Source organism: Phocoena sinus, chromosome 11 (assembly GCF_008692025.1).
Source record: "Phocoena sinus isolate mPhoSin1 chromosome 11, mPhoSin1.pri, whole genome shotgun sequence".
Lineage (NCBI taxonomy): Eukaryota > Metazoa > Chordata > Mammalia > Artiodactyla > Phocoenidae > Phocoena > Phocoena sinus.
In genome coordinates this window covers 71,408,025-71,420,167 of record NC_045773.1, presented here as the reverse complement: position 1 = coordinate 71,420,167, position 12,143 = coordinate 71,408,025, and positions in this window count along the sequence as shown.

The window sequence follows — 12,143 nt, the reverse complement described above, 5'->3', positions numbered from 1 at the left end:
TCTACCTTTAACTGTCATAATTGATGAGAGAGTCAGTAGAGTTCAAGTGACCAAGAACATAGACTCTGGATTCAGACAGACACAGTGTGAATCCCATTTCTGCTCTGATTAGCTATATGACCTTGGTCAAATTAATGAGCCTCTCAGAGCATCAGCTTATCTATAAAGAGGGGACGTCCTAGTACCTACTTCATAAGGCTGATGTGAAAATGGAATGAATATTGGGTATAAGGCTTCTGACATGGTGTCTTAGTACAGGACTTATCATATAGAAGCTATTGTTAATGCTGTTAATATTATTCTATAAGCCTTCTGAGACTGATACTTATATCACGAAATAGGAGCTTTTGGAGAGATACTGGTAAAATCCAGGCCTATCTGGGAGTAGATGGGAGCTGAGGACCTGTCAGTCAGTCCTGTGGTCCATCAGAAGACCCTGATCCCTGACTCTCCACTTCTTGCTCCTGAGTCTTTTGTCTTAGGGAAAATGGCAGAGACTTTTTGGATGCCTAAGTTCTGTCCTCTGAATGTAGACCAGACTCTTTTGTTTCCGGCTAGAGACTGGACTCTAGGTCTACTTCTGACTGGTCATCAAAAGAACAAAGGTCACCTCAGGGGAGTCACTGCTCCCTGTGCCATCTGAGCTTCCTCTGGTCATCACAGGGTCCCCTCGCACCTTCTGGATAACACCGTGCAGCTCAGCTTCCCTTCCCTTTGACTCCAGCCACCTGTTGAGTCCTTCTTCTAACTGGTCAGCTAGGTTCCCAGGGATAGCCTAGAGTGGCTACAGATGAAGAAGTTTGTTCCCTTCTCCCCCCACTCTACCTTCTCTGCAATGTCCCCTCTTGCTCCCCCAGGGATCCCCCAGTCCCCATCTCCTTCCGTTACCCTGTGTTTACATTCTTGTTCCCATTAAAATCAGATGTTATATCTTCTAGTCACAAAATTTAATAAGTGAATGAAATCACTGGGAGTGCGTGTTGGGCTCTTTTGCTGGTAATAAGGAGTCTTCCTCGGTTTACCACAAATAATTCCCTTACCCCCAGTGGGAGGGTGGGGTACACAATTATTGCAAGGAGTCCACATGGTAATTAATCAGGGCTCTACAGGCACCTACAGTAGTTTCCCAGCTGGGCTTCATTGGAATTAGAACACAGCTCAGAGACCGGAAGGGGGCTCAGGACCCAGAGCTCTAAGGACAGTGATGTGTCCCCACCTGGGCAGGAGACTGCCCACTCCCCAGCATGACAGTGACACAGCCCCCTTCTGCCTCTACTGCTGACACTTCTGTCACTACCAACCTACCTCTCACTCTTCTTTTCTCTGCCTCATGGCTTCTGTTCTCTCCAAGCTTCTGCTTATCGAGAGTTCTGGGCCTCTATGGTGTCTACTACCTCGTGATACTGCCTCCTGTCTGATGAGCAGGAGTTTTCATAGCATAGCTCCGTGCTGGCTGGGCCACACTCACTGTGTTGGTTTCCCACCTCTGGTCCATCCATCTGTGGCCGTGGAAGATCTGTGGTTCTGTCTGGGGCTTTGCTCCTCTGCACAGGGATGTGGCAGGGCCATGACTGTGCCCAGCACTCTGAACTTGGCTTTATTCGGGAAACGCTGTTATCATTCCCAGGAGCACAGAAGGGTTAAATTGGAATTTCAATGATTCCCAAACCGAGTGAATAGCAGACTCTCATGGGCAAATTTTTACAAATTCAAATTTCTAGGAGTCACTCATCTGTAAAATGGAGACGTAATAACACTTACTAGATTGATGTGATCTATTCTTTTTTTTTTTCCCAGAATTTTTTGTGTGCTATGTTTGTTATGAAAAACAGTTGGAAATCTAATGCCCCCCAAATAGGAACTTGTTAAGTCAGTGGTTTTCAAGGTCTGGGAAGAGAGAAAGGAACAGTATATCAGAAATGCTTGGGGAGCCCCATCCCTGATCTATGTCACCAGAATGGAGGCAGGGATTGAACTTCCCAGATTATATACCAGCTGCAACCCCCAGCCCCCAAAGCACTGCGCTAAGTGACCTACAGTAATATATCCTTAAAATGGAATCTCACGTAGCCAGTCAAAACGATCTTGCAGGCGTGTATTTTTTTTTAACATGCAAAGGAGCTCATGATGGATCATTGAATAAAAAGGGCAGATTATAAAACAGGGGTAGGAATTTTTAGAGAAAAGGTACATATAGGTATTTACGAATAATGAAACATATGGAATATTAAAAGTATGTTTGGCAGACCTGCTGCATTAGCATTACCTGGGAGCTTCATAGAAATGTGGAATCCGGGACCTCACTCCAGACCTACTCAATCTAAGTATGCATTTTTGACAAGATCAACACCTGGTTGGTGTGCAGAGTCAAGTCTGAGACTCATTGCTCTAGGGCACTGGCTCTAGTATTGGGTGCTCATCAGAATTCACCTGGGGAGCATTAAAAGAAATCCTGATGCCCAGGTAGCACCCAGGCCAATTAAATCGCAGTCTCTGTGGGTGGGACTGGGCATTGTGTATCTTGGAACTCGTGATGCCGAGGAGCAGCCTGGGTCGGGAACACCAGCTGCGAGAGTGCTTATTCTGTGGATGGTGCCAACTTCATGCTTCTGATTTTGTTCTTTCTGCTTTTCTGTATTTTCTGATTTTTGTTTAGGAAGCGTGCATTATTTTTATAGTGATAAAAAAAGTTATTTTAAATTAAAAAACCCTAAATGAATGCAAGGCTCATCTGAAGTTTAGACAGCAACCTTGAAGTGAGGAAGATGTTTCAGAGCAGGATTCAGCATAGAAAGGGGAGTAGAGGGCACATGCTCCCAGGTTGGGGGAGGGAGAGTGATAACAAAGCAGTATGTTGTGCTCTTTCTTTTAGTTTTAGTCATGATATTGAACTTTTAAAATTCTGTTTTGAAATAAAAACGATCAAAGAAAGCATGAGCTTTTAATGTTTAGCAAAAGGGAACATGGGTTAAATGTTGAAAAACCCTGTTTTAGAGGAAAAAGAGGAGTCATTCCATTTGCCACCTGACCTGGTGCATCTCTTCCCCTTAATAAAAGAAACTAAACGTTGCTGAGAGCTCGCTAACTGCCAGCATCGTAATAGGCATTTCATTATCATTGCAATAATGCCGAGGAGCGGCATTGCCATGTCCCCATTTTAAGGGAGACTGAGCCCTACAGAGGTTACTTAATTTGCATGTAACCCCTAGCCTTGCCAATATGGCAGCCACTGGCCACACACTGAGCACTTAAAACAAGGCTGGCCCGAATTGATATGTGCTGTGAGCATAAAATAGGCACCAGATTCCAAAGACTTCGTATGAAAAAAACTGTAAAATAGCTTATTAATAATGTTTCATATTAATTACACATGGAAGTGATATTGTTTGGATGTATTGGGGATAAATAAGATATATTATTAAACTTTATTTCAGCTATTTCTTTTCCCCTTTTTAAATGTGGCTACTAGAAATTTAAAAAGTATTTACGTGGCTTGCCTTTTGTGGTTCATACTTTATTTCTAGCCAGGCAGAGGCAACTAGGAGTTAGACCTAGGGGGATTATTTGTTGTTTATTCTCTTTGGAACCCTTCTAAGAGCAGAGGAAGAGGTGAGAGAGGAAGCAGCCTCTCCCTGTCTGATTGAGGATTGGATGGAAAAGAGGTTAAAATCAGTTTGAGGGCATCCCTGCCAACTTTCTTTAGTGTACTGGTTCTCAGCCTCAGCTGAATTTTCAAATTTCCTGGAGAGCTTTTTAAAATCCTGATGTTCAGCCACACTACTGTCGGATCAAATCAAAATCTCTAGAGAATTTCTATTTTCCAAGATACCGAGGTTCAGCCAAGATTGAGAACAATGGCTTTAGCCAGATTTTTTGATCCATCCTCCCTGGGAACAAACTACAGCTGTCTAGGAAAGTAAGCTAGCAACTTTTAGAAAGCAGAGACCTTAGATGATATTGAGGGGTGTTATTTGGGTCGTTATATATTTTCTTTAAGATTAAAAAAAATTAGGTTGCTTTATTTCTGTTTTTTTTTTTTTTTTTGAGGTACGTGGGCCTCTCACTGTTGTGGCCTCTCCCGCTGCGGAGCACAGGCTCCGGACGCGCAGGCTCAGCGGCCCAGCCGCTCCGCGGCATGTGGGATCTTCCCGGACCGGGGCACGAACCCCTGTCCACTGCATTGGCAGGCGGACTCCCAACCACCGCGCCACCAGGGAAGCCCCTTTATTTCTGTTTTGTGAATTAATCTTGAAAGAACGGGGTTGGTTTAGTTATCTTGAAAATTCAGTCTCTTGGCCACTAGGGGGATTGGATTAAAACACTTGCAGAAGGATAAGCCTTTGTCCCTTGGAGAAACTCCTTAGAGTGGAGGTAAATTGGCACTGTCATCCTGGTAGGCAAAGGAGCAGCTTGTATTGCTACTTTTTAACTTTTATTTGACTTAAATCCTATAGCTGAAAGGGCTTGACCTTTGTTTTGGTTTTTTTTAAATTGGGGTACAGTTGTTTTACGATGTTGTGTTAGTTTCTACTGTACAGAGAAGTGGAGTTCCCTGTGCTATACAACAGGTTCTCATTAGTTATCTATTTTATACATATTAGTATATATATGTCAATCCCAATCTCCCAATTCTTCCCACCTCCCCTTTCTCCTCTTGGTGTCCATACGTTTGTTCTCTACATCTGTGTCTCTATTTCTGCCTTGCAAACCGGTTCATCTGTACCATTTTTCTAGATTCCACATATATGCATTAATATACAATACTTGTTTTTCTCTTTCTGACTTACTTCACTCTGTATGACAGTCTCTAGGTCCATCCACATCTCTACAAATTGAAAGGGCTTGACCTTTGTGTCAATGAAAAGTGATATAATCTTTCTGAAGATCACTTTAGCAATGTAATTATAGAAAATATTTATGGAGGGCTCACTCTGTGTCAGACACTGTGCTCAGTCCTTCACACACATTATCTCACTGAAATCCTCACAACAGTCAGATACAGCAGGTACAATTATTATCTTAATTTCAGATTAAAGAAACACAGGGCTGGAGGGATTAGAGAACAAACCCCATGGCCACAGAGCTGGAAAATAAAAGATTTGAACCCAAGCAGTCTGTCCCTAGAACTTGCCTCTTAACCTCTAAATGATATCGTATAAAGTATACATAGACTTTGCCCCGTGATTTTAGTCCTAGGACTTTACTCAAGGAAATGATCAGACAACAGCGTAATTCAGAACACAACTAGATCTAGAAAAATCTCAATGTCCCTATTCTTGTAGGAGACTAAACAGATTAGTGTATCGCCATAAAATGAAAAAATATGTAACAGCTAAGAGTACTGATATAGAAGTGATGTACTGAAATGGAAAAAATCTTCATGAAGTATTATTAAGTTAAAAAAGCAATTTAGAAAACATATACAGTACAATATCCAGAGAGAAAAAGCCAGCAGGTATGTGTGTAGGCGGGAACACTAAAACATTAACAGTGGCTATTTTTAGAGGGAATATCAGGAATTTTAACTTTCCTCTTTACATTTTTCCTTATATTCTAATTTTTTCATAGTGTCTTTTCAGGCAGTAATTTTTTTAGAGCAATGCAAACGAAGGTATTTCAGCATATGAAAGAACAATGCCTGCTTAAAGGAAGTGAAAGGAGTTAGTGGGAACACGGTTGAGGTGGCCCTGGGCACTAAATTTAGCACTAGAACTCTGGCGGCCAAAGGAAAAAGAGAAACATGTTGGTTGTATAAATTTCATAGTATTTCATCTAGTGTTTTATGAGGGAGTCTCTTAGGTGGTTTTCTGCATTTCTAACTGTTTACTCTTGTGAACTTCAGAGTGTACGACCCTAAATAGATGCTACACGCATATCCCAATTCTCTGATTCCAAGTGCCCTGAACTTGATTGAACTTGTGTTCACTGAGTACCTGCCGTGTACCAGTCTGGGGGCCGAGTGTTAAATCTTCTCTTCCTTGCAACAAAACTCTGATTCATACCTTCCACTCATCCCCCACCTGGAGTCCCATCCCATGCAAATGCTTCTGGTTCTAAAGTCTAGTTCAAGCACCACTACTAGAGCCTCCGCGGCAAGCCAGTCATCCCCTTTTGAGATGCCTGTTGTACCACCAGTCCTCATGGGACAATTCAGTACGTACACATTCCCTCATCTTTTCATAAGCATTCACTATGTCTCCCCTATTAGAACGGAAACAACCTGGGAACATGGGCCTATTTTCTCTTATGTATAGAACTCTGGAATTCTAGCATTTTAGAGTTTGAAGGGGATGCCTGACAGCTGGGATGACCAATGCACCCTGGTTTGTCTGGGACTTTCCTGGTTTTAGCACTGAAGGTCCCATATCCGGAAAACCTACTTAATCCTGGCAAGACAGCTGGGTACTTTCTGGGTACTCACTAATTATTATTTGATTAGTTGGATTATTTTATATGGTAAAATGCCTACTGGGTGCATACCCATTTTTAGCTATATATTCACAAAATAATAACCCCTGTATTAACATGGCTCTCTCTACTGCTGTGTTAGTATAATCTTCAGGCAAACTCTGAAAGCAGGAAAAGGCAGGGGTTATTAGTCCAGCTGAGAAAAGTAAGGCAGAGAAGAGTTTTGTAAATTTTTCCAGGTATTAAGTGAGTAGTCAAAATTATGAATTGGGTCTTTTGATTCCTATTCAGGGCTCCCTGGAATTTGAAAATACCCACCATGGAGCTTCCATTGTTTTAAATAATTACGCAAGGCTTTTGTGAAGAAAAACACAAATTGTAGTTTGAGATCCAAAAGGCTTGCATAAATGGAACGTGGAATATCATCATCTTTCTAAATGGAACAATTCAATATTATAAAGATTATTTCCCCAAAATTAGTTAATAAGTTGAATGCAGTTTTAACAAAAATTCCAACAAGATTTTTCTTAGAACGTGACAAAATTATTCTTAAGTTCGTCTGCTTACAAGACCCACTGACGAAGAGTTCAAGAAAATTTTGAAAAGGAACAGTTGTGAAGGGGGTAATTGTACTTCTAGGTTTTAAAAGTTATTAAACCACAGTGCTTTAAGCAGTGAGGTGTTAGCACAGAATTGATTGATCAATGGAATGAAATAAAAAGTCCAGAAAGAGAACCCAAAGCATCTTAGAAATTTGGTATATGATGAAGCTGGTTCAGGTCAATGGGGAATGATTATTTTGCAAATGATGTTGGGCAAATAGACTGATCATTTAAATGCAAATAGGGACTTCCCTGGTGGCGCAGTGGATAGGACTCTGTGCTCCCAATGCGGGGGTGGGGGGGGGGGTGGCCTGGGGGGGGCCCTGGTTCGATCGGGCCCTGGGGGGGGCCCTGGTTCGATCCCTGGTCAGGGAACTAGATGCCACATGCATGCTGCAGCTAAGAGTTTGCATGCCACAACTAAGGAGCCCTGGAGCCGCAACTAAGGAGCCCGCCTGCTGCAACTAAGACCCGATGCAACCAAATAAATAAATATTTTTAAAAAATAAATGCAAAAGATTTAGGGCAAAAAAAAAAAAAAATTTAGGGCTCTGGGGCTTCCCTGGTGGCGCAGTGGTTGAGAGTCCGCCTGCTGATGCAGGGAACACGGGTTCGTGCCCTGGTCCGGGAAGATCCCACATGCTGCGGAACAGCTGGGCCCATGAGCCATGGCCGCTGAGCCTGTGCGTCCGGAGCCTCTGCTCCGCAACGGAAAAGGCCACAACAGTGAGAGGCCCGCGTACCGCAAAAAAAAAAAAAAAAAAAAAAAAAAAAAAAAATTTAGGGCTCTATCTCTCCCAAAGTGCCCAAATAAATTAACTTTTAATGTAAAAAAAATAATGCTGCAAAAGAATCAGAAGAGGAACCAGTGAATGTTTATGTGATCTTTGGGAGAAGAAAACCTTTCTAAATAAAACATGAAAGGCAGACGTCATAAGGGTGAAAACATTAAATTTGACTACATGAAAAATAAATTTTTAAAAGGTTTAATAGAAATGACAATGTGGGAAAAACCTTTGCTGTGTATATGACAATTTGAAAGAATTCTTACAAATCATTAAGAAAAAGATAAACATACTAATAGAAAAATGGCAAAGTACACAATTTGCCACGGAAGTACAAATTATTAAAAGTTCTATTTCCTTAGTAAGCAAATGAAAGTAAATAAAAACCAAAAAGTTCTCCCCCTCCATTTTTTATCTTACCTAATGATATTGGAAAAAAAAATTAAAGCCATAATATCCTTTGCTGGTGGGAGAATAAATCAGCAGCCTTCCTGTAAGGCCAGTTGTAATAGGAATTAGAGCCTTATTAACCTGTGTTCATTTTGATCCAGCAATTCCACAACTATATATATTTTTAAGTAATAATAAAAAGTATGTGCAGATACCTCTTTATAACTATGTGTGTGGGAATTTTATTTATTGTAGTTAAGAGAAAGAAACAACTTAATGTCTAGTTCTAGGGAATTGGTTGCATAAATGACAGAATATTGCTCCAGTAGAATGAGAGGCAATTACACAAATATACTTTGCAGTTAATGTTGTAGAAGAATATTTAAGGACATGAAAAATATTCACGATGATGTATATTGCTAAGTGAAAAAAAGTATGTTACTAGGCTGTATTCGTAGCATGATCCTGTGTTTGTTTACACACATATGTAAACATATACACAGAACATGACTTGTGCATTACAAATGATTTGTTCTCTTTTTACGTTTTTGCATTTCTACTGTACACATTAATGACTTTTTAATAAGAAAAATTAATAATTACTATTAATTATTGTTAAAGAGAACTTAGATCCTGGGTTAGTGTTTTTTTTTTGAGGGTATGGAATTGTTTGTGTGCTATGATATATATTTCTGTAATGCTTGAATTTTGTTTACTGAATTTGATCATTTTTATAGTCAAAAGGAAACAATTTTAAAAAATAAAAAAAGGGCTGGGGAACAAAGAAGTTCATACTCTTCAATCTAACAATTTAACTTTTAGAAACGTTCTTAACCCTGAATATGAGTAAATATTTATACAGAGATTGCTCATCATAGCAGTATTTACAACAGAAAAAACAAACAAAAACCTGATAAAAAACATATAAGCACCATTTAAACAATACAGAGCTAGATAAACTATGACAGGCCCATTAGATGAACCTACAGCAGCATAGTGAAGTCAGCATGAATCCAGCCTGCCTGGATTCAAATCTCAGCTCCACCACTTACTTGCTGTGTGACTTTGCACAAGTTACTTAACCTCTCTGTTTCAATTTCCTCTAGTAAAATGAGGATAACAATAGTACCTACATCATTGGATGGTTATGAGGATTTTGAAGTCAGAGCCCATGCAGGAAACAGATGACACACTCAAATTAGATAATTTGAGTAGAGTTTAATAAAAGAACTCTTTACAGAGGTGTGGACAGGGTGTAGTGAAACCACCAAGGATAGTGCAGTACTCTGGGCAAGTAGTAGTAGGAAGTCACAGGGAGCAATTGGGCAGGTATTGGAACCTGGAGAGAGAGAGAGTTCCTAGGAGGAGCTGTGCTCTTTGTGAAAAGCCCAGTGACCCTTCATACCTTAACCTCACCCTCCAGGCTGCTTCTGAGACATCTGTGATAAGTCTGTCACTGCTGCAATAATGGTGCATATAAACAACCCCAAATCTCACTGGCTACAAACTGCAGACATTTGTTTTTCTCACTCCCAGGTTGACTGAAGCAGCTCTGCTTCAGGCTTTGGGTTGTTTGGGTTCAGGTCAGCTTCCTGGGCCTCTTATTTTGGGAACAGCCACCAAGAGGCCAAACCAAACAGGCAAGTCCCTTTCAGGCCTCTGCTCACAACAAGTGTGCAAACATTCCATTGGCCAAAGCATGTCCCATGACTGAGACTAAAGTAAATAGAATAGAGCTATTTATATTCCACATACTCTAGTAGAAGGCAAACTCCCATGGCGAATCCTAACACAGGGAGAGAGGAAGAGAGTGGAGTTGGGAATGATAATCCAATGACAACTTGTCATTGGCCAAATCCAAGGAAGTGAGAGGGCACAGAAGCCGGGTGATGCAGTCTGTACAGGTCGGCCTCTGGGGGCACAGAGCAAGGTGGAAGAGGGTAGAGGGGTCTGGAGAGGCAAACAAAAATATCTATGCAGGATTACATGAATTAATATTTTTAACGAGTTTAGCATAGTGACTGGCATGTAAAAAAATACTATATTAAGTGTTAAGTAATAAAATAGGGTGCCATTGGAAATGATGTTTTCAAGAATATTTAATTAAACATTTTAAATGTTTATAATTAACTGTTAAATGAAAGAGGTTATAGAGCAGGCGTACATTATAATATCATTTAAAACTACAATATACCTAGAAGAAAGACTGGGAGGAAGGAAACGTAGCAAAATAATAATGTTGTTGCTGGGAGGTAGAATCATGGGGAATTTTTTCCTTTCTGTGCTCTGTGTTCAGAAATCGGTTGCCACATACGATCTCATTGGTTGCGCACTGCACAACTCCAGGAGCCCCATTTGTCCCTCTGCACACCTTCAGCTTATACAACCTCCTTCATTGGCCACAGCTTCTAAAACACACGCGTATTACTCTTGTGTAACCAAATAAATGCAATAAAAATTGCAACCTTGCTTTTTCTCCCTAAAACTCTTCAAAGACAACAGAAATTGACCTAGTTTGGCATTTTCACTAGAGTGGCAAAGAAATTATTCCAGTATAGTTGTCCTTCAGGATCCTGGGGGAATGGTACCAGGACCCCCATGGATACTAAAATTCATGGATGCGCAAGTCTCTTTTATACAATGGTGTAGTAGTTGCATATAACCTACACAGTCCTCCTGTACACTTTAAATCATCTCTAGATTACTTATATTACCTAATCCAATGTAAATGTTATGTAAATAGTGTGCAGAAAGTTCAAATTTTGCTTTGGGGAACTTTCTGGAATTTTTTCCCCTGAATATTTTTGATCTGTTGTTTGGTTGAATCTGCAGATGTGGAATCCACAGATAAGGAGGGCCGATTGTGCTCTAAGATGATTGTTATAAGGCACACTCACCAATGCTTGAGGCAATCGCGGTTATACAGTCACTGTTGCAGAACTGAAAGGTATTTCTTCACGCGTGTCGTATAAGTAGAGAAAACATGTTTGGCCTGAGTGAGTTACTACAATTTTTAAAATCCTGTAATATATCTTCTTTAGCGGAGAAATTCAGAACTGCTGGATCAGAAATGATGAATATAAGAATGGGATATTTCTACTAAATCCACAATGGAGAAGATTTAAAGTAAAATGAAAGCTTCTCTCCCCACGCCCGGGATGAAATGAGCCTAGCTCTTAAAGGCATTCAGGCCAACCCTGTACTTCCTGTCTCTGTATTTCTTATTATATGAGATGATAAGTATCTTTACTACTTAGGCCACTGTATTCTATTACTTGAAGCCAAAAATTATATGTATTCTCTTCAAAGCCCTTCCTTCCCAAGATAGAGTTAAACATCCCTTCCTCTGTGTGTCCACAACCCCTGTGTATACGTACCTCTATTCTAGAATTTAACATATAGTGTAATAGTCATTGACATGACTTGTTTATGAGATCATCCAAAGAATTCATGGATTTTCCTTTCATTTTTGTAACCTCAGTATCCTTCTTGGTACCCAATGCAGAAGCATTTGTTGAGTAGGTGTCAAGACTTCCTATGTTCACTGTTCTGGGAGGGGCGGAGGGCACTGTCTCTTGAGAGTGTGGGACAACGGTGGACAGCCCATGTACATACTTGGGTGAGCCTGTTGGGAAAGGCTGAGTCACAAATACCCTAGAGAACCTCCAGCCCTGAGCCCCCGACAGCGCACTCCTGAAAACTGGGAGACAGAACCAAAAGCCATCCTAGATGCGGGGTGGGGCAATTCAGAAGAGTATGTCTCTTTTCCCATTTGATTCTTAGGATCCTTCTTAGGTATTATTTTTATTTTTTTATAAAAATATTTTTGGAGATTAAAATGTCGGTTTCATTGCAAAGTTAGATTGGAAGGTGTGGCTTGGTTGTGAAGTTAAATGGGTTTGCTAATACGCTCCTGTTTCGAACTTAACCCTCCAAAATGCCATCCTCCACCCCTCCT